The sequence below is a fragment of the Phacochoerus africanus genome, chromosome 1 (assembly GCF_016906955.1).
Source record: "Phacochoerus africanus isolate WHEZ1 chromosome 1, ROS_Pafr_v1, whole genome shotgun sequence".
Classification (NCBI taxonomy): Eukaryota; Metazoa; Chordata; class Mammalia; order Artiodactyla; family Suidae; genus Phacochoerus; species Phacochoerus africanus.
In genome coordinates this window covers 75,422,467-75,446,026 of record NC_062544.1, presented here as the reverse complement: position 1 = coordinate 75,446,026, position 23,560 = coordinate 75,422,467, and the positions used below count along the sequence as shown (strand labels likewise).

The 23,560-nt window shown below is 39.1% G+C and overlaps 1 protein-coding gene across 1 annotated transcript in view; it reads left to right on the top strand.

Annotated features, from left to right (window-relative positions):
* FBXL7 (F-box and leucine rich repeat protein 7) overlaps positions 1 to 23,560 on the top strand; it is a 409,417-nt gene that overhangs the window by 112,472 nt on the left and 273,385 nt on the right. The gene's annotated exons all lie outside the window — the stretch shown is intronic.

Genomic DNA, 23,560 nt, shown 5'->3' with positions numbered 1-23,560 from the left:
AATTCCCCATATTTCGGAGTAGGAAAAGAGGTTCATTTGATTCTTTAAAGAATAAGGGAAAAGGCTTGCTTGTCAGGACAAAGATTGGTGGCATTGTTATTCCTGAGGAAGAATCTGACTATATGGAGAACACGTGTTGGGAATTCATTTGCTTCCTAATAGTTGAGATAGCTTTTTGGTCGTTACTTACTTGTTTGAATGTGAAATAATTGCTTCTGAGGTAGTTGTTTAGTAGAAAGTTGACCCAGTTATGGAATCAGCTTCTTTTATTTTAACGTTAAACACAATTAAATGACCTCTTTTCTCCAGAAAAGTTCTTTCTAAACCAATTGTTGAATGGAGGTCCATATAAGACATTAATGCCATTCATAATGAAAGGCTCTGTGAGGTGTCAGTTGATTTTTTTTCACAACCCTGTCTAGAGCCTACTTTCCTAACATGTACGGTGTTGTGCGAACACATTTCCAGTCCTCGTTTCAGAAACTTAATTTCTGCTGCTTATAATATGGGAAAGCATACTTCCAGCCTGGTGCCAGTCCTCTGGGCTATTTGATTGTTTTTGATCTGCATTACAGTTTGTGCATTAATGATAAAGGTTTATTATCTCTGTTGTGTAGATCTCTTTGGCCCTTCCTTGACTTGGTGTCTTTCAAATAAGAATTATACATTCTTCGTGTTATTTATCCTTAGGTTGATGGATAAATAGCTTTTATGACTGATTGTATTCCCTTGTGTTTAATGCCTTAGTGTGCCTTAGCGCTGTTGTACCAACACTGAACCAACATTGGATGGCCAACAGGTTGGAGGGTATGCATTGGTGTAGTCAAGTACTAGCTAGCAACTCAAAGTAAATTTTCTGCTTGTTAATTCAAATATGGGAATTAGATCATTCTTGAAATTCAGTTAATGTAATGTACAGACTGGGTAAACTGATTCGAGACCTTTGCTTTGATTCTTAGGAGCCAGAGTGGAAATCATTTCAATTTAATTGCTTTATGATCCACTGTAATGAAAAAAATCTGTGTTTTGTAAGATTATTACTAATTTCCATCATTAGTTTACAGTCACACTGGTCACAGTAATTTGCCTAATTTAGAGGCTGTGAAAAAGAAAGTTGAAAGTATGTGAAAGCATTTCTCAGTGTTTCCTATCCTGATTTAGTTCTCTTAATATTTTTCTCTCTGTTTCAAAAATAGAAAATACAAAAATATATGTGCTCTGTTGAAAAATGTTTGCTTTTTATGCTGCAAAAATATAGGGATTTAAAATTTTCATTTTTATTTTGCCTTTTTCTTAGGAATCTTCTTTTGGTGTAGGACCAACCAGTGTTTTATTCATTTTTATCACAGTGCATATCAGGTGAAAAAAAATTGGGAAAATGAGATATTCATATGAAACAATTTTCAGCAACTGGGCTAAATTGGTATGGGATTTTTTTTTTTTCCAAACTCTTAAGCAGAAGAACCTCATCCTTAGGAAAGATGCTATCCATTTTTTGGCTTATCTGAAAAACTTAAAAATGTGCCATTTTGCTGTTTATTTGCATGAATCTATTTTTGTGCTCCTGTTTTTTAATCAATGATAGTGAAAAGTGTTAAAAAAGGAATTGGGTGTGGGTATTAGTTACATTAAAATATGTTTCATGGATGTTGTCTGCAAATTAGTCTCATGTTACCAGTCTGGTTTTTCAAGAAGGAAGTATAATAGCTATGTTAATCTTCTCGGTGCACGGGTGACAGAGCCCAGGTCCGCCTCTCAGGATGAGCCATTAGGAGGTCACATTCTCTGACCTCCGCAGGGTGGGTTTACCTGACAGTATGCATGTCATCACTTAGAAAACACCTGGGAACCCACTGTCTGTAACACACTGATGAGAGAAAAGACAGCAGAATGTGGACATTGATTTTTACACACACTGCAGAAGCACACATTTAAAAATGCCTCTCTACTTTTCTTTCCACTGGTTTCTAGAACTATGTCTTACTTTTGATGTTAAGAAGATGTTGGGTCAATGGTATATGTGGCTTTCTGGAAGCTGTTTGATTATAGCTATTTTTCTTCAGTTCTTTGATCCTCTTAATGAATTTTCAACCTCTGAATTCACCTACATCGTCACCAAGAAGCATAGGCAAGGTCCTCCTTTAAGAGTCTGAGTGATACTGATTTCTAAACATGATGTCTACTGTGAAGGATCATATTCAGTTTTTCTGCAGCTTTTGAAAACCATGGCCATACCTATAATGGCTGGGTTGGAAGCATTTTGGAGCAGTATTGACTTCTTCTTGATGAGCTGGATGAAAGGTGTTGTTTTGGTTCCTAGGCTGTGGCATGTATGTGTCTGTGTGTGTGCACATGTGTGCATTTGTGTCCAGCCTCCATGGGATAACCTGATGACACAGGCACCATCTTTTCCTGGGAAACGTGTGGGTACCAACTCTATGCATCATATGCTTGTCAGTCAGCTGTGTACCTGAGAATGGAGGGAAGGGAGGGGCACACCTAACATGCACTGACCTGGGGCTGGTGGTGGGAACAGTGGTCCCGGGTTGATGGTGGGAACTGTTAATAGGCATGAGGATATCTTATTGGGGAGATGACGATGTTCTAAAATTGGATGGATGGTGGTTATACAGCTCGGTAAATTTACTAAACCTCATTGAATGTGACACAGGAAAATAGGTTTGGGGGAACTGCTGCCTGACTTTCAGACTTGTATATAAACCATCACAAACTATTCCTTTAATATGCTGCCTTCCAACTCTGAGAGGAGGTCTGAACAGTGGTGAGTGGATGAGTCTTGGCCAGTCCAATGTGCAGGGCTGCTGGCTGAAAGCTTCTCTTGATGTGCTCTGGCCTTGGGGCCAGTGCTGGCCTGAAAGCCACCATAACAAAGCCACCATAACAAAACCCTAGATTAGCAGATTTCATGGCCCAGCATGTGGTGCCCTGTCAGAGTGGACTTATTGTGGTAAAAACATACTCTCCCATGAAGCTCTGGAAGACGTGAGAGATTCTAGACCCACAGATTTCTTGACCTTTTTATCAATTGATTTTTTTAGCTTTTCTTGGATCGTCTCTAACCTCAGCTTAGAATTTAAGTATTTTATCACGCAACCGTAATGACTGGGACGTCCTATTTATTCATGCTAAGTCAACGCCTCTGCTAAGGGCTTATGTCTTTGTTTTCTGTCTCAAGTTCCAGCTTATCTGCTTTGGGTCATAAGGCTGTTCCCCTCGGATATGGAGGATGGTGGGGTCAGATAGTGATGCAATTTGTTTTTTTTTTTTTAATTTTTAAAATTTTAATTTTTTGACAGTTTATTGAGGTAAAATTAACATAGAATATTGTGTACAATGTGAAGATTTGATGTATGTGTCTACTGCAAGATGATTACTGCAAGGTTAGTGATCCATCACCTCACAGTTACCAAAATTTGCTTTTAATCCAAAAGAGAATGGTATTTTTTGTACTGGATGGTAGTGTTCTGTCCAAAGCCATGCAAAAGTTTCATGAGTCTTAATTTTGTGACTCTAAAGCCATCCCCTTTCAAGGAATTGGCAGCCTGCAATGCTTTCTTTCTGATAAGGTATAGGTTTCCTTTAAGCCCATTGTATTTCTTGTGCTGGTTTAAGTTCCTGATTTTCTGACACTGTGGGGGGTTGGGTTCAAGTGTAGAAAGCTGGAAACTTTCCATTTTTTTCCCAGCAAAATTTGCATTCCAACATCATAAGCCACAGCTTAATTCTTTCCAGTTGTGTTACTATTCTTTCTCTTCCTTTTTTTTTTTTTTTTTTTTTAGTATTTCTCATCCACAGGGTGTTTTCTCTTGTACTAGAAAGAATGGCCTTTGACCTTCAGCTGTTTGAAAGTCATCTTCAGCCACAAGCAGAATCAGTTGAATTAGGTTATCATGAACTAGCTTCCCAGGAACAGCAAGTTGAGCTTTGGCTTCTTTCATGGAAGTGGGGCATGAGGGTGTGGCTTTAAGGGGGACAGCTCAACAACTCAGTCTTCTTTTGAGTTGGAGGAAAGTGAGGCAGTTAGTTCAAAGGCCAAATGCAGTTGGCTGATGAAGAGTTAGCTTCCTTCAGCTGCTCTGTAATCATTTTCAAGTTCAGATAACTAACTGACAACACAATTTATGGATGTGGTGGCTGTTTATGCATGTTAGTCTTCAAGCCAGAGAACTATGGAATCACAGGATTTTTAGAAACCACAAAAGCCTTGGCAGGAGTTCCCTTCATGGCTCAGCAGTTAACAAACCTGAATAGGATCCATGAGGATGTGAGATCGATCCCTGGCCTTTCTCAGTGGGTTGTGGATCCAGCATTGCCGTGAGCTGTGGTGTAGGCTAGCAGCTGTAGCTCCAATTCAGCCCCTAGCCTGGGAACTTCCATATGCCATGGGTGCAACCCTAAAAAGCAAAAAAAAAAAAAAAAAAAAGGCCTTGGCAATTTTCTGATCTAATATACTCATTTTACAAAGAAATATCTGTGGCACAGATAAATGAAGAGATTTGCTCAAGAATGCACACCTAACATATCGTCAGGCAGGAGTTGGACACAGTATTGAGTGAAAGATGGTCCAGTTAGAAAAAAGCAGAAACTTTAAAAAAAAGCCATTGCCTTCAGAGCATGAAGCTATTTAACTCTCCACCTTTGTCCATCTGATCTCTCGCTGCTTATTTTGAGCTGGTTACAGAGCTGAGGCGGCTGTTTAGAAGAGTGTGGGGGAGTTCCTGTTGCGGCTCAGCGGGTTAAGAACCTAACATAGTGTCTGTGAGGATGCGGGTTTGATCCCTGGCCTCACGCAATGTGTTAAGGATTTGGCATTGCCTCATGCTACAGCATAGGTCCCAGATGCAGCTTGGATCTGGTGTTGCTGTGGCTGTGGCATAGGCCTCAGCTGCAGCTCTGATTTGACCCCTAGTCCGGGAACTTCCATATGCAGGTGTGGACCCTAAAAAGAGAAAAAAAATGTAGAAGAGTTTAGTAAGGATTCTTGAGTCCCCATGAATCAGTACTTTCAATGGAGGGAGAGTAGCTGCTTCAAATGGTAAAAGGGATCTTGACCTACTGGAGTAGGTTAGCTTCTGGGAATGGAAACTACCTGCAAGTCAGTTCATCATTATAAAACAACCTTTCAACAGATTCGCATAACTTTATTTTGTGAAATTACCCATTTAATCAACTCCCTGAAAGAAGTTCATTTTCAAATGTTTCATTTGAGCCCTGCGAAACGAGTTGATTTATGAAGAATTTGTGCTAATATTCTTTCCATGAACCTACAATCACTAGTTTATTTATACAGTCCTGGGTTTTTATGTTTTCAGTGCCCAAATTAGACCAGTTCTAAATGGAGTTATTTTGAAAATGTCCAGGCATCTGGCTTTGTTTTTATTTTCTTTGTCTTCTTTATATTATCTTCTTTATAATCCTTGAATGTATGCCTCAGACAAGATTCACATGAATCACTCAGGAGGAGAAAGATGATGCTTTTAACTGAAGGCAGATTCTGTTTCCCAAAAAGCCTTTTTGATGATCCAGAAAATTCAACAAACATTTTCGGGATGCTTATTTCAGGCTCTTAGTTGTACTTTCATGAGGATTATTGCATTCAACTCTGTTTCATCGGCATACTTCCCTTCTGAAGTAGGTATGAATGTTTCCATTTGGCAGAGAAGAACAAGGAGCGGGGAAAGAATGAGGGTGGCCTCGTCATGTAAAACTAGTAAGTCTCAGAGATAGGCTTTGATCCCTGAGTGCTAAGCTTAATTCTTAATGCTTGTTTTGTAACTGTCATGCAAAACTGCTGAGAATTTCATACTCATCATTGTTATAGGTTTATGTCAAAGTATATTTTGAAAGTACTTATAAGAAATAACTTTTCAGAAGACAACTCATAATCGTGTCTAGATTGCCAGTTTTATTCATGGAAACTCTTTCGTGGTCAACTCATAGACTGGAAACTGACTTCATATCCTCAGTTATAGAAAGCAAAGGTCAATATTCCAAGCTGGCTCTCATACTGCACTGTTGAAGGGTTAGATTTCCAGGTACCATAACTGTACCCTTCATACACTGCCCCGGACAGAGTTAGGGTCTGAAATTGAGGGGTAAGTTAATCATGATATAGGGTCTGTAGTGTATGTAAGATAAAAAAAGTACAGACTAGTTGTATTACTTGTTTTCCCTTTAAAACTGAGTCATGGAATTATTCTTTAATTGGAGATACACGTGGTAAATATCATCTTGGACTATGTGCCTTGGATGTCTGGAAATGTGCCTTGAAGCAGTCTATTACAGTTGAATGAAATTCTGTCTGTAACACAAGAGCCAGTAGAGTGATAAATAGGAAGACAAATATAAAAAACTGGAGAAAGAAAATGATGCTGAAAATATCTCTTTACAAATAGTGGTAAAATGACATTTTTTTCATGTTGAAGGGTTAGAGGTGGAGGGACCTACCTTATGGGGAGGAAGAGTTTCCAATGTCAGAAATGGTGTTTAGGAGCTTTTATTCAGTCTATGAGGAAGGTTGATGACCTTTTATTCCTATTATTATAGAGATTTGTTTGGCCTTTAAAAATTGAATTTTAAATGATTTTTGAAAATTTCATGATCATTTAGGAATGCTTTCCAAGGCTTTAGCTTTTGAAGCTTAATGCGTTTTGGTAATTAAATCAGCAACTTAACTGCTTCCTTATCAAGTTTCCTTTATTGTGAAAGCTACCGCATAATTGTAAATTAGGTGACTTCTGAAAAACTGCACCAATTATATCTGGAGATCTGAGCATTTTATAGATTCACTGTGCCCAATTTAATAAAGAAGTCACATTTGCATCTGAGGATTAGTTTAAGCAGAGGAACGCTCATCCCCTCAGTATCCACAAAATGGTTATGTAAGCCTAGAAATGTCCATTGAAATCATAAATACCAGCTAAGACTCAGAGCTAAGTTTAATTTCTTGAGGGAATTATCTTCCTAAATGAATTATCCAGAATGGCAAAAAATGTCCATTTAATGGTCTCAGAAGGAAATTAGGTTTCTGTGTGATTGAGTGTGTGAGGGAGTGTGTGTGTTTGTGTGTGTAAGGCCATCTTAAAGTAATACTTAATTGAGTAATCGAGACATTCAGAGTCCCTCAGTGCCATTATGTAGAGTTGGGAGAGAGGAAAAAAACTAGATTTTCATTATTCTAATCCTATGTGTGAAATTAATCTGTTTATTTCCTTCATCTACATTTTGTCATTTGTAAAAAAGCACTCAAATAATTGATATATTTCAGCTATAGACATTCTGGCTCATCCAAGTACAACTAAATGTATTTGTAATAAGAGGCTGGATCATTCTTAAGTTATCAGTAATTTAACTAGATGGGAATTTATTAAAGGATATAATCTAACTTTGAATACATTTGTTTAAGCACTGATGGGGGCTACAAAACGAATGTTAGTCACAAACTGGTAGCACAGAGAATGAGCCCTGCCCTCAAGAGTGTTTTCTTTTGTCAGAAGAATTTTCAAAACTAAGTTTGGGTTTAATGTAATGGATTTAAGTTGAGCATCCATTCTGTAGCTCTTGAGTCTTCCTCACACTCTGATGACGTAAACAATCGTCCTTGGCCATATTGCTGTTACAGGTTTGGTTCCCTGAGAAATTTATGACCAGATCTATTGCTTCCAGAACCTTGGCAATTCCCAGGGAGTGGGGCATGGAATAGGCAGTTCATTCCTACTGAAACAGTTCAGTAGTAATTTGGGGTGGTATGAGATTGTGTCCCAAGTGATCTGAAGACATGCTATGGTTGGAGGAGTTGGAAAGGCATTGTGATAGCCTGGGACTTGGTTTCTGCTGTGTGAAGAGAAGGTGGAAAGTGAAGGGAATGGTACAGCACGCATGGAGTGAAAAAGTGTGAAGAGTTTGGAAAACTCCATTGGGTCTCACGTGGGGAAGAGTGGAGAGTTCCAAACAGACCTTCCTCTGGCAGTGATGAATAGGGTTAAAAAGTGCTTTGAATATCCTGTCACTAACACGGCGGCTGCACATTCTTTGTATGAGGTTTTCCATGGATCTCATATAACTGGAGTTGTCCATGACAACTAGGCTATCATCCTATGACACTCTGTACCCACCAGCTACCTTTGGGTTATCTGGAAAGTTTTACAGTAAAGGGCCAACTTCTGAGCCCATATAAGGCAAAGAAGGAATATGGAGGGGGTTGGGAACTAACATTTTAGGACAAATATCCTGATATTGGAAATATTTGTCCTTTACAGCCATGGACATAATCTGACCTTAGAAACCAAGTTAACATGTCTGTTTACTTCCTCTTTGACTTGGAAATAACTTCCTGAGGCTAAACTCACTTCCTCAGGAAGTCCTGACTACCCAAGGCTGTTAGATTGAATAACAAATAATGAGAGAAAAGCACTTTAGTTACAAAGGACATTTCTTTGCATCCTATCTATTCCTAAAAAAACCAGAAAGATCCACATTAGTGAGGGAATAATATACAAGTAATTTAGAAATGTATTGTCATCAAGATATGATTGAGGAATTGTTATAAAGAGTGCAATCTTTGGGAAGAAAATAGTACTACATTTAATAATTATAAATATAACTAGAGAGTTTTTCTGTTGTTTATAATGGCTGCTGCCGTCCAAGGTGGAATGGGCCACCTGGTACATCGAAGGACATTTGTTCTTCCAAATAACTGTGTGTGTTTGAGTAGGTGAGTTTCCAGATGTGAGCTTTAGACAGCTAGATTCTTCTGCGCAGGAGAGAGATTCTGAGTTTCACAGGAAGGAGACTCAGGGGAAAGCCCGCAGAGTGAAGAGGGAGATGATGGGGAAGAGAAGGGATGGGGAGCTGGGGAGATGTTCCAACAGCTTGTGGGGCGGTGGTGCCCAAAGTGATGCTTTCCTGTGTCCTGGGAAATTCTCTAATGAGTCTCTACCAAACTCACAAAATGCTTGGAGGGAATGGATTTCCTAAAGAAGTCAGAGACAGTTCACTTGCCTTCTTTGGAGTCACCTGACTTACACAGATAGAGCCAGAGCCAACTTCTAAAGACTCCAATTAACTTGGAGAACAGACCTGTGGTTGTCAAGGGGGAGGGGAAAGAGTGGGATGAACTGGGAATCTGGGGTTAATAGATTCAAGCTATTGCATTTGAAATGGATAAGCAACCAAGGTCCTGCTGTATAGCACTGGGAACTATGTCTAGTCACTTGTGATGGAGCATCATGGAGGATAATGCGAGAAAAAGAATGGAGGGGTGTGTGTGTGTGTGTGTGAGAGAGAGAGAGACTGGGTCACTTTTCTGTACAGTAGGAAATCGATAGAATACTGTAAACCAACTATAATGGAAAAAATAAAAACCATTTAAAAAAACCACTCCTCTAGTATTACAATTAGCACCAATGTAAGTTTTCTATTATGTTTATCCTCTGCTGTATATAACAGTATTTTATATAACTTGTACTAACTTATGCAAGTTATATTACCTTTTCTCTTTTGAGTCTAAAATTACGAACTCACTTTGTTCTGATTATTAATAATTGTTATTCTCCTTTTGATGCTTGGCTTTTCACAACTTCTGCAAAAAACCTTTAAGCATCTCCTTTGCCCTTCCAGCACTATCCATCATGCTATAAAACCAACTTGGCTTTCCAGCCACAAAAAAATATTCCAGATCCACCCTATTTTCTTTTTTTCTGCTCATGACACCAAATCAGTCGTGCACCCCAAATCTGGGTCCTTTTAATGAAGAAATAGATTTAAGACATAAATCTGGGAATCAAACAAAGGGTTTCTGCTGCTGTGGGCTCACTTTCAGTAAAGTTAGAGCAGGAGTGAAAGTATTTTTTAAGGTAGCAGTACACACTGATTTTACTAATTTATAATGTATATTATAAATGCACTATACATATATTCTTATAGCATGAAATTTCATTTGCCCTAAAATTTTCTACATTCAGCAACCAAACTTATAACCTTGGGCCTGCCCCATCGGATTCCCAAATATACTCAGATATGCAAGCTCTGTAGCAGTGACAGGTAATAAACTACAGCTCAGTCAGCATATCAACTGCATGAGAATTTTGTGTATGCTTCAAAGCATACCTCCACTGTGTCATTGCTGCCCTAGCTTGAACTTCTTTGAGGTAAGAACTGTATTTTATCCAGCTTTTGTATACCCCATGGCTACCCCAGAATTTTTATGTATTAAGTGCTTATTGAATGAATGAATGAGTTGTCGCTCAAGGTTTTAAGAATGGCCCTCTTGATTAACTTTCCAAGTTCTGCAAAACTATGCCCACATAAGACTATGCCAACAAAAACTGTGCAGAAGCAATGTAATATGGAAGAATCATAGTTACTTTTCAGAAAAAATAGGGTAATGCCATTCTTAGGGAACCTTGAGGCACATCATGGGAATATTTGCCATCAATTTATTTTTAGTTTCCTTTTGTGTTAAAGGAACAAACAACTTTTAAAAGCAGAATAGACGTGTTGGAAGGATAATGGAACAGAAGATGTTTCTAGTTTCTATGTTTTCATATGTTGTAACATTTTTAAACCAAAAAGTTGTTGTCTGAATAGTAGCTCTATAAATAAAATTTGTTCCTTTCTCAAAATGTTTTAACATTTTAGATTAGCAAATTAAATAAACTTAGAAATCTAAAATTTTAGGGCTCTTCAATGGCCCCTCCCACCTCAATTTTAAGGGAAGAGGAATATATGTTCTTCCTTCTCACCATTTTGATTTTATTAAATCCCTTTTTAATCTCTTTTAACCTCAATACGTTGAATTGTTTCAATTCTTCAATTACTGACATCTCAAAGTACCAAATTTGAGCCTGTGGTTCTCTAACTGATGAAACTGGAGAAGTAAGTTTCATTTTATTGGCACAAAATATGGCTGAATTGGCTAGTTATTAAATGTGCACACATTTTTTTGGGTTCACTGACTTGTTATGAAGAAAATGGTGGAAAAACCATTCCTAAAAAAGGAAATAATATTGTTTCTTTCTTTCTTTTCTATCTCTCTTTCTTTCTTTCTCTCTTTCTTTCTTTCTTTCTTTCTCTCTCTCTCTCTCTCTCTTTCTTTCTTTCTTTCTTTCTTCTTTCTTTCTTTCTTTCCTTCTTTCTTTCTTTCGAGTTATTCTAGGACCAACCTGGACCTCATATTAATTTTTGCAAGCTGCATTCTATTTCTTAGAAACTAGGAACCTATAAAGTTGTTGTGTTTTGTTTAGCTGGATTGGAGCTGGTCAGGATGGAGATTGGGAAATAAATTCATCCAATCACAGAGATTTGCAGAGAGCTGAGTTCTTGTTAATGGATGTATTTGGAAAATGCAATGAGAGGTTGAACTCTTCATTTAAGCTGAACAAGATGGAAAAAACCTGTGAGACAAAAAATTGTGATTTTGTAGCTCCCCATCCATGTGTGACATGAGTTCTTTAGCTGTAATTTTCTCATCTGTGAACCAGGAATAATAATATTTTCTACTTCATGTGTTGGTTATGAGGATTAAACTCTAAAATTATATATAGTGTGAATCCCTGTGCATGTTACTGGTTTAGTTTCATCAGCTTAATCACAGCCACTTTATTTAAGTTCCATATCCAACTTTGTTCTGCAACAGGAAAACTTTGTACAGAGGAGTCTCCCCTAAATGAATTCAGCATTATTATTATGGAAATCCCAATAAGATTTTAATTTTGAAACCTGACCAGATTGTACTTTCTTAACCTCAGAGAATAAATCGAGCCTCTTTAAGTACCTACCATATGCGGATGATAAATTCAACTTAATTACATATGTATAACAGTATGAACGTTGAAGTACTTCTGTATGTTGAACTCATTTGTTGAATGAATACATATGCCTATGAGGATATCCAGGAAAAATTTTGGAAACGAGTAATGAAAGTAACATTTCCTTAGTATCATGAAAATATATAATGCATTTACTAAAATTTAAGAAGTGTCGTATGGTTGAGCTTGGTGTGGTAGAACAGAGAACTCAGGCAGATGTAGTTATCTATGGCAATTTAGGGTATGATAAAGATGGCTTTATAAATAGATAAGGGAGATAAGCCTTGTCCCTACATCCTAACAGGAAAATCAGCTGCTCACTTTTAAGAAAAGGAACATAAAGACCTAATGTGTTCCTGATGCCAAAATAAATTCTTGATGGATGAAAGATTTTAAATATTTAAATTATATATAGATGACGCGTTTTATGATCTTGAGGTAGAAGAATCTTTCCAAGCATAAAAGCAGAAGTTGTCATAAAGCTAAGGGAGACCACCAGCATGTTCATGGTCTAATGCATGCTGTATGGGGTAGAAAATATCTTTATAGTGTTAAAAATATTTGTCTCTCCATTAAGCTAAGTTCAACACATTTTTATTGCTGAACTTCTCAGAGCTTTTGATGTGCTAGTCTGTGTTGTTAATCTTCAAGTAGCATATTTTTTCCTCAAACTTCTTTTATTATACCTCAACAATCAGAAAACACTGATACCTGTGAATCAAGAGCCTTAAACAATGTATACATACTATGATATAAGAATTTCACACTAGAAAATTACCTTACAAATCTGAGTTTTATGTGTAGATATACGTTTCTTAACTTTTGTCATATAAAATGTTGGTGAAATATTTTATTGAGACATCAGTATGTCAAAGTCCTGTTTAAGCTACTAAAAACATGTTGGTGAACAATGTTTAATGGTGTGGGAAAACACTCATGAAAAATGCAGATGATGAAACAGCATATTTTTATGTGATCCCAATTGTATGTAGGATTATAGTCTAAAAGGAAAAAGACTAAAGGGCATAGTATAAGATTTTAGCAATGATTATCACTGAGAATTACAGATTATATACATGCCATTTTATGAAGGGACTTGAGCATCCATAAATCTTGGTATATGTGGGACCTCCTGGAACCAGTCTCCTTAGATACTTAGGGATGACTATAGTTTTCTTTTTTGTGTTTTACAATATTGTCTAATTTTCCTTATTGAAGAGGAAATTTATAAAAGATTCAATTTGATTCTTTTTTTTTTTTTTGTAAGGGTGAGATTAATCTGACTGCTTGTTTTTGGAATTTTGTTGAAGTGTAATATGACCAAAACATTCAGTTGTTTCTTTCATTATTAGTTAAGATTTTTGGATGAAGATCACACCTTGCTGTTTTTTATCCCTGACACTCAAATATGCATTTAGTCCCCATTTATGAAGAGATCGCTTGCTTTCACGGTATTTTTAATAAACAGTTTTAAAAAGCTTTTCTGTTTTTAAAACTTTTCTCCCCCCCATTAGTTGAACACTCTCCTACCACAATTTTTCTCCTTAATGTACGTATCCAACCTAAGGTTCCAACGCATTACATAGATTCTGATTCATTCCGTATTCATTTACATTGAGTATTTACTGAATGCCATTTATTGTGCCTGTGGAATGGGAATTCCTTGGTGAGCTAAATAGACCAAAGATACCTGACCTTCTGGAAGTATTTATCTTGTAGGAACCCAGGTATTATATAATCTAAGAAATAAATACATACTGAGAATACATTCTTTAATACATACCTAGAAGTAAAAATTTCAGCTGAAGTTCTGAGTGATGACCAGGAATTAGCAGGGTAATGATTTGTGTGAACACAAATGTGGAAAGGTGTGATGGCAGGGAGAGTTGTGTTTTGGTTGTATATTGTTGTGTATCAAGTTACCCTCCCACTCAATGCATTAGTTTTCCATTGTAGCTATAGCAAATCACCACTAACTTTGTGGCTTAATACAACACCAACCTATTATCTTACAGTCCTGAAAGTCAGAAGCCTTACATGAATCTCAGAGGACTAAAATCAAGGTTTTGGCAGGGCTTTGTTTCTTCCCAAGGCTCTGAGAAGGAATCCAGCTTGGTTTATGGTCTCTTCCTTCATCTTGAAAGCCAGCAGCATAATATCTTCTTCACTTTTTCCAGCTTGGTTTATGGTCTCTTCCTTCATCTTGAAAGCCAGCAGCATAATATCTTCACATCTCTCTCTGACTCTGATCCTTCTGCTTTCCTCTCTAAGGACCTTTGTGATGACTTTGGGTACACCTGAACAGTCCAGGATAATCTCACTATCTCCAGAATCTTCATCTCATCTGCAAAGTCCTTTTTACTATGTAAAGTAACATGTTCAAGTTTCTGTGGGTTGGGATGTGGACATCTTTGAGGAAGCCATCCTTCTACTTTTACATTTATGTACTTGAAACAATAATCAATGTATTATATTTCACAGGTTGTTTTTTGTTGTTGTTGTTGGTGGTGGTTTTTTTCATTCAGACGTTTTGATAGAGCTTGAGTGTAATTCTTTTGCTCCACATGGTACAGACTGAGGTCACTGGTGGTATTTAGCTGATGAATAGACTAGCCTAGAAGGTCAACAGTTTGTGCCCAAACCTTGCCTAAGATGGCTTGACTGTTGATTGGAGAGCCTATAGGTGACCTCTCTAGCAGGATGGGTTCAGGGTAACTAGACTTCTTAGATGATTACCCTGGGTTCCAGGAAGAGTCTTTCAAGAGGTGGCAAGTGGAAGCTGCCAGTTTCTCAGTTGCTGGGTTCAGAAATTGGCACAGCATTGCTTCTGCCATATTCTGTTAGTCACAGTGGTCAGAGAGCCACCTGGATTTGAAAGTAAGGACGCTGACTCTCCAACTACACAGGATGGATATTGATGTATTTGCAGCCCTTTTAATTTTTAGGATGGATGGGTGGTAGTGCATGATTCCATGAAGAGAGACCAACCTGTGGGAAGGCCCTGGACCTGGAGGAAGCTTAGGGCTTTTCTGAACTGATAGAGGGGAGAAGTGAAGATATTGGACAAGTAGGCAAGATCCTGTTCCGGTAGGATCCTCTAAGGCATATGTAGATGATGGATTTATTCTAAGACCAAGAGGTACCCCCTGAGGACCATGAACAGAGACAGATCTGCTCTGGCTGCTGTGTGGCCCTGGGATTGGGCAGTGGGGAAGCCTATTAGATGTCTCTTGTGGGCCAGGTAAGATGTAGCAGTGCTTGGGACTAGTATGGTTCTGACCCATTTTCAGCCATATTTTTTCCTAGTAGCTTATGACAGAGGAATGACAAAAAAGTACCATCAGGGGAGTTCCCATTGTGGCTCAGCAGAAACCAACCTGACGAGGATCCATGAGGATGCAGGTACAATCCCTGGCCTCACTCAGTGGGTTAAGGATCTGGCATTGCTGTGAGCTGTGGTGTAGGTTGCAGACACGGCTCAGATCTGGTGTTGCTCTGGCTGTGGTGTAGGCTGGCAGCTGTAGCTCCATTTCGACCCCTAGCCTGGGAACTTCCATATGCCACAGGTGTGACCCTAAAAAGAAAAAAAAAAGTGTGTTCAGTGATATTCTGTGAACCATTTGCTTATGTCAAGGCAAATACAGAAATAAGAGCAATTAGAATCCTTTGTAACAACTTACCATGCTGCAGCATCCAAAGGGGTGAGCATAGGCTTGTATTTTGTGTCTGCTTTTTTTTTTTTTTTTGCTGTTTTTAACTTTTATGTTTCTCTTATTTTGGTTGCATTTTACAAGGTATTTATATGAATGGGAAGCCTGAAAAAATACTGGTCCTCTCTAACTCCTAGATTGAGAAGCACTTTTTCTAGAACTCAGTCTCTTCCTGTTTCACGTATTACATTTTTCCTTTGTATCACCCTTGGGTGCCATGGACTTTCTTTATGAAAAAACAATGCTTACAACTAAGTGTACTGGGTTTCTTAGGCTGAAATGAAGATCAAACTCATGTTCATATGCTCATTTAATATGTGACAACTAAGGACCTACATATAGCAATATTTTAACAATCTGTTAAAACCTCTGATATGACTACACTTTCGTAAAATCTCATCAGTAGTTACTTGTCATATCTTTAGTATTTGCATTGTAGAAATAAGTGTTCTCTGTTTGCACTAATCATGTGAGACTTCTTGCTCATGGTGACAGGGGCCAATTTGTGGTTGGAAAATATAAGAAAAGAGATTAAAACAGAGAATGACTTAAAAATTAATATGTAGTCTATACATATTTTCTTTGACCCAAAACATATTCATTCATTTTCCAGTCTTTTGAAGTTAGGTTAAAGCTTTCTCTTTGAATATGTGGCTACTGATTGGAGTTCTGCAGTGTTTTTTCTTGCATAGATTATATCACAGTATATCCTTTACAATTTTCAGTTTTGGTGCCTTTAAACTTGGTAGGATGAAATAGACTTATGTTTTTGAAAATAACAGATCCAATAGAAAGAATTAGGATAGAATACAATTTAAAAATAATGTGTTGTATAATTAATCAGAAATCCACATAGAAATTAGAAGTGGTGCATTTTAATTATGATAAAAGGAGAAAGAAGCAGATAAGATTTATTTTTGTAACAATTAAATGCATGAATGACACAGCCTTTTGGCAGACAGAAAAGATAGGTGTGTTGGGTTATCCAGCTCCTCAAATGCTTTATTCTCATTCTGCTATTAAAGAGCATCTGATGAATTTAGACACTCTGCTGATAGTTTTATCCCTCAGAAGTTAGAAAAAGTAATGATGAGGAGGACATGAAACAAAAGAGCGAAACAATGCTTACAACCAAGTGTACTGGGTTTCTGAGGCTGAAATGAAGGTCAAACTCATTTTCATATGCTCATTTAATATGTGACAACTAAGGACCTACATATAGCAATATTTTAACAATCTGTTAAAACCCCTGATATGACTGCACTTTCGTAAAATCTCATCAGTAGTTACTTTTCATATCTTTAGTATTTGCATTGTAGAAATAAGTGTTCTACAATGAGAACACAATGAGACTATTTCCAATGAGCAGAAATTTGGAGCTAGTGTGAGTGGATCTCTTATGAACTCAGATTTTAAAGCCCACATAAAAGGCATAAAGAAAGGTGCAGAATCAAGGGAAAAGTAGTACCAAAGCTTGAGGTATGGTGTTAGTGGGAGAAACATCACAAATGAGCTGAGACACACAAGGATGAAAAAGCAGAGGACTACACAAAGGCGTGTTGATTGAAGTTAGGTGAGGTGAAGTGGGAGGCATGTTAAAGAAATCATAAGGAAATGATAGAAAATAGCATCATTTAACAGGTGACAGAGGGAAAGCAGAGCTGAACAGATGTGGGTCTTCAGTTCTTTCAATAGTAAGGAGTATGTCTTCATAAATACCAGAAAGCATAAGCAATAGCAATAGCTAATCTTTCTACCATGCTTACTGCACCAACTACAGTTCTAAATGCATTATATATGTTATTTTATTTAACCCCCAATTGATGGGGCAGGTGTTATTATTGTTACCAAACCAACCCTGGGGCTGCTTGTCCAATGCACAGCCAAGCCAATCTACTGACACCAGGTTGTGGTGAAGGAAAGCACAGCATTTATTTCAGGGCCAAGCAAAGAGAATGGGCAGCTCATGTTCAAAAGACTCAAACTCCTCAATGAGTTTTTAAAGGCAGGGTGAGGGGAAGGTCTCAGGTTGCCTGATCAGAGCCTGAACATTCTTCTGATTGTTAACTGGGTGGAATTTTGGGAGTCAACATCACTGACCTTCTGATTTCTTTTCTTTCCTTTCTTTCTTTCTTCTCTCTCTCTTTCTTTCTTTCTTTCCTTTTTTCTTTCTTTCTTTTCCTTCCTTAACTTCATTTCTCTTTATTTAATGCCTTCCTGCGTTCTGCTTTCTTTCTTCTGTCTTTCTTTATTTCTTTCTTTCTTTCCGTTCTTTCTTTCTTTCTTTCTTTCTTTCTTTCTTTTTCTCTCTCTCTTTCTCTCTCTCTTTTTCTTTCTTTCTTTCCTTTTTTTCTTTCTTTCTTTTCCTTCCTTCCTTCATTTCTCTCTCTCTCTTTCTTTCTTTCTCTCTTTCTCTCTCTCTTTCTTTCTTTCAGTGCCATACCAGCAGTATATGGAGGTTCCCAGGCTAGGTGTTGAATTGGAGCTACAGCTGCTGGCATACACCACAGCCACAGCAACGAAGGATCTGAGCTGTGTCTGCAACTACCACAGCTCATGGCAATGCTAGATCCTTAACCCATTGAGTGAGGCCAGGGATCAAACTGCAACCTCATGGTTCCTGGTCGGATTCATTTCCACTGCTCCACAACCGGAATTCCCAATGTTCTGATTTCTGTATGCTGGTGGTCAGCATGCAGCTAATTTCTTACACCTGGTAGGGATTTTATAGCTGCAAAACAACTCAAGGATATGGCTCAGGATATTATGTATAGCCCTTGAGGAGGAACTAAAGGTCCTTGACTTTGTTTTATGGCTAAATTATGATCCCTTTTGCCTTGCCTGACTGTTTACTTTTGTTTCTGTGTTTTTTCACTTCTCTGACTAAATTTGCTCCTTGGAACTCTGGGAAGGTCTGAGAGGCTAAAGCTTTTCTATGCACAAGAGGTAGTGACATGAGGCAGGAGTGGTCTGTACCTGGACAGGCCCCACGAAGTCCTGCTCTGTTCATTATTATAACCATTTTAGAAGTGAGATGATTCGGGATGGTGCAGCTACTAAATGCCTTGCAGTAAGCATTTTTCCTGAACTCCATTGTTCGTAGTAAGCCATACTATGATTTAAAACTGCAGCCCATGAAGTTTCCATTGTGGCTCAGTGGTAATGAACCTGAGTAGTATCCATCAGGATGCAGGTTTGATCCCTGGCCATGTTCAGTGGGTTAATGATGCAGCGTTGCTGTGAGCTGTGGTGTAGGTCACAGACATGGCTTGGATCTGGCATTGCTGTGTATGTGGTATAGTTTGGCAGTTGTAACTTTGATTTGACCCCTAGCCTGGGAACTTCCATATGCCGTGGGTATGGCCCTAAAAAAGCAATAAATAAATAAATAAAATAAAATAAAACTGCAGCCCACAACAAGTGATGACATGTTTTCCAAAGAATCTTGAAAACAAATACAAATCAACAAGTCTGCACAAGTCACAATGTGAGGGATCAGAAGTACTGGAGATAAAACCCATTTTCTGATTTTGAAAATTGAGGAAAGTGTAAATTCCTGAAACCACAGTCTGCTAAGTCAGATTTATTTATTTGGCTAACCCAGTTTACCACCAGCTCTATGGTAGACCCTATGTAAATTATTAGGAATTTAAGAAGACACTGTAAAAGCCATCCTTGCCCTCCAGAAGCACAGTCTAGGATGAAGACAGACAAATTAAGGAAAACTGCTGTTCTTTGTAATGCATTACTTAGAAACTGCAATGGACCCGAAGGAAGGAAAGGCCATGCCTGTCCATTTACAGAAGCTTCAGAGAGCACCTATTGTTTGATCCAAGCTTTGTATATTGAGGAAGACTCCAGCAGTGGAAACTGAAAGAAAGGAAGGTGCCCCCTTGTGAAGAAAGCTAAGGGTGAAAGCACCCGGTAGCTTGGGTACATTAGTCATCTAGCCCTAGCCTACTCAAAGTGGCACTTAGGATCAGCGGCATCATTTCCCTGGGAGCTGGTCAGAGATGCAGAAATTTAGCCTTCTCCCACCCCTGCCAAATCTGCACTTTAGCAAGTTGTCTGGGTGACTGGTTTGCACGTTAGAGAAAGTGCTCTTGTGGAGTGAGTGGGTAATTCCAGTGGTGAGTGCATGCAGTGGGTGGTGGTAGTGGTGAGGAGGGGCTGGACAGTGTGTCCCCACCAGTCAGGCTGACTTCTGACTATATCCCCAGGACAGGGATGACCTGTTCCAAAATCCTAGTGCAGCTCTTCAAGCAGTTTGCCAGTCCTTGCCAGTCATCAGTCTGTAGATTGACTGGTTTGTGGGTTCCAGAAACAGTGTTTCAATGGTTTGTAGGAGGTAGTATTCCAAAATTGGTAATACTAGAAAATCAATTTAGAATAAACACAATCTTCTGGCATCCTCCTTACTGCTCTAAACCTTAAAATACGGTCAGAGCTGTAGAAACCAAAGTTTGACTCTCCACCTGGCTGCTTTCCCAGACAGAATCAAAAAATTATCCTTCAGTGGGAGTTCCCAGTAAAGAGGACTATTTTGATCATTGAGGACCTCTCATGTTTTGAGAAACAATCTGATGAATAATTATTAAGGAAGGCCTGTAGTTTTTTGTTCATTTCTGTCACTGTGATTTATTCTTAAATTTCCAAACTACAGAATCCATCTGGCTCTCAGGTCCAGAAATATCTCTAGGACTGAGCTGGGCCTTTCAGACTCAGACAGGCCTGGCTTCAGAATCGGGCTCCATGATTTATTGGACCTGCAAAGCTTAGTCTCTAATTCCAAAAATGAGGACAAAACTGTTCATCTCTCCAGGTATTGCAAGCATAAGAATATAATGTAGGTAAAGACCGCTAAGTCACTGCCTGGCTGAGGAAAATGTTCAATGAACAGTTGTCATTATTTGTAATAATTTACAGATTCATGTCTGTTGAAGTAGACTTGGTCAGTGAGTAGTACTCATCAAAAGCTGGGAGTGGAGAGGAGTCAGTATGTACTGCCTTGGTGAATAATGATATTCTTGCTACCTCTGCCTGGTCCTGTCCTGCTGCTATATATCTCCTCTGTTGAGGGCCATTGAAACAACTTGTCCCTAACTAGGGCAAGGGCACTTATCCTAGGATATTTACCAAAAAGGCTAGTTTTTTTTTTTTGTTTTTTTTTTTTGAGTTGCATTTTATGGCAACATAATGAATGTTGGTGCATGTCTTAATGTTTGTCTAGAGTTTGGGATTTGGTGTGGGACTGATGTTATATTTGTCTACGTAGTTTCCCATGGCTGCCAAAACAAAGTACCACCAACTGCATGGCTTAAAACAAGAGAAGTATATTGTCTCGCAGTTCAAGAGGCAAGATGTCAGAAATCAAGAAGTTTCTGGGACCGTGGTCCCTTTAAAACCTCAAGGGAAGAAACCCTGCTTGGGTTTTGGGTGTCCCTTGGCCAGTAGTGGCAGAGTCTCAGTCTCTGCCTCTGTCATCACACTGAATGCTTATTGAATATATCTCCCTCTCTCTCCTCTTCTACATGAATAAGGGTGAGGGGTCACTCTACTTCAGTATGACTTCATCTTAACTAATTACATCTTCAATAACCTTATCTCCCAATAAGGCCACACCAGGTGATGGGCCTAGGACTTCCACAGATCATTGGGCGGACACAATTTAACCCATAACAGAGTCCTGGGGAGCTGGTCTGCCCTCTTCCTTATCCTCAATCTTACTACCAGGACAAGTGGGCCTGTGTCATTTAAGATGGAGCTGCACCATTTCACAGGCTGGAGCTGGAATGGTCCAGGGTAGATTGCAGAGGTCCCTACCACTGGTCCTGTTGAGGCCCTTTGGCCTGAGCCTTGTAACACTCCCCCAGAGTTCAAGCCACTTGAGGCAAACCCCCCACAGTGTCTCCATACTCTCCAGGATTAATTTACTTCGAGAAATCCATAATCTGTTTCTCCAGGTTTCCAGAAAATGCACCAAATATTAATGTTTTAGGGACTCCTTGAATTGAGCTAGTCCCCCTCCCAAACTTTCTCCATGGAGTGGAGGGTAGCATATGCCCCACTCTGTAGTAAGGTGCATTCCAGGGAGAGGCCAGACAGGGCAGTGTCCTGCACACGTGGCTTCTCCTTCCAGACTTAACATGGAATGTGGAGTGTGTCTCCAGAGTCATCACTGCCATTTTAGTTGTGATGGTTTATTTGTATATCAACTTGCTGGTAGCACAGAAGGCCCAGGCATTTGGTTGACCATTATTCTGGGTCTGTGTGTTCAGGGTGTTTCTGAATGTGGTGAACTTCTGAATTGGTGGGCTCAGCAAAGCAGATTGCCCTTCCCTGTGTGGATGGGCCTCACCTAATCCCTTGAGGACCTGCATAGAATAAAAGGTGGAGCGTAAAGGATTCTCTCTCTCTCTGCCCAGCTGCCTTTGAGCTGGGGCATCAGTCCTCTCCTGCCTTTGGACAAGGACTTGGTCTTGGACTAGAACTTTCACCATCAGTTCTCCTGATTCTCAGGCCTTCAGTCTCAGACTAGAGCTACACCACCCACCCTCTTGGGCCTCCAGCTCACTGACTGCAGATCTTGGGGTCTCTTATCCTCTGTAACTACTTGAGCTAATTCCTCATAATAAACCTGTTGATGTCCGTAATCTCCTGTTGATTGTGTTTCTCTGGAGAACCCTGACTAATGATTAGTATATGTGACTTCCAGTGTATTTGGGGGCCCCATGAAACTTTGAAAGACCATTGATTTCTGACACCTGATTTCAGCTAGCTTAGCCATGAAAATAATTGGTATTTTATAGCTTAGAACAGATTTTAAAGATCTTCTACCCTCACCCTAGCCTGGTGATATCTTTCTGGTGAATGGAAGATTAACATGAGGATGAGTTTCTATGTTTATGCAACACTTTTCTTGCAAAAAGAAAAAGAAAATCACCTACATCCATGTAGACAGTGGTGGGGTTGCGACCTCCACACACAGCCAGTTTTGGTGCTAATTGGCCCCCGAGGGTCTCAGATGTCAGGGCTTGTGCACCTGTTCAACCCCAAACTAAAGAGACAATCCTGCCTAGCCCTTGATTTCTGATTCAGAGAGCTCACAGTGGTTGGCATGACCAAGAATTGGGGGCTATTTAGAAAGTAAAAATTGATGGTCTGTGAAGCCTGCTCTTCCTGACTTAAAGCCAGACCCTCAGGTGGTGGGGGAACTGACTAAGCCTTTCAGGTAGTGCCACACAAAAGGAAATTTGTTTGGCTCTAGACCTGATTGCTGCCCTGGAGCAAACCAGGAGAGATTTTGGGCCCTAGAATAAGACAGACTCAGGGTTCCACAAGGGATGTGGGGAAAGTGGAAGTCCTAGGAGAGGTAAGGTCCATGTCAGCTTCTGCTGCTGCTCATCTGACGTGTTACATACTCCTAGCTTCTTACAGTCATCACTTGCCCACCTATTCATTTGGTTTTGTGATTTTACTTAAAGAGAAGAACTTGTTGTATCTCTCTCTCATAAATGAAGTTCCTGACTCTGAGGCCTTTCTTGTAATCAGCATACCACCATTTTACTCATCTTAATTATAATTTGTTTAACAGATTTCATTTGCTTTTTCCCACTTAATGCATGAACCCTTTTATGTGTTTAACAGTTATTTGTTTAAGAGGGTCTGCAATGAATAATGCAGTGAGCAGCCAAATTTTTCACGTAATAATTTTTTATGAACCATGCAAAGACAGCTCGAGTTTTATAAATCTAAACGAACTCTTGAGCAGCAAGGGTCCCCATCCTCAGGCTTGCTCATGGAGCTGTTTCTCTTTCTATATGTTTGAATTATTGATCTGGCCAACCTCATCTTTTCCCCTTGCTGCACTATTTTAGGAGAAAGGAACTAGCTAAATCTAGCTAGAGAGTTGCATGCATGCTAATTTTTGTGAGCCAACCAACTTAGCCAAGAATCACCTAGTCCTTTGTATCATATTTGTATGTGTAGGTCAGAATCTCAGTGCAATGTCTGTTAAAACAA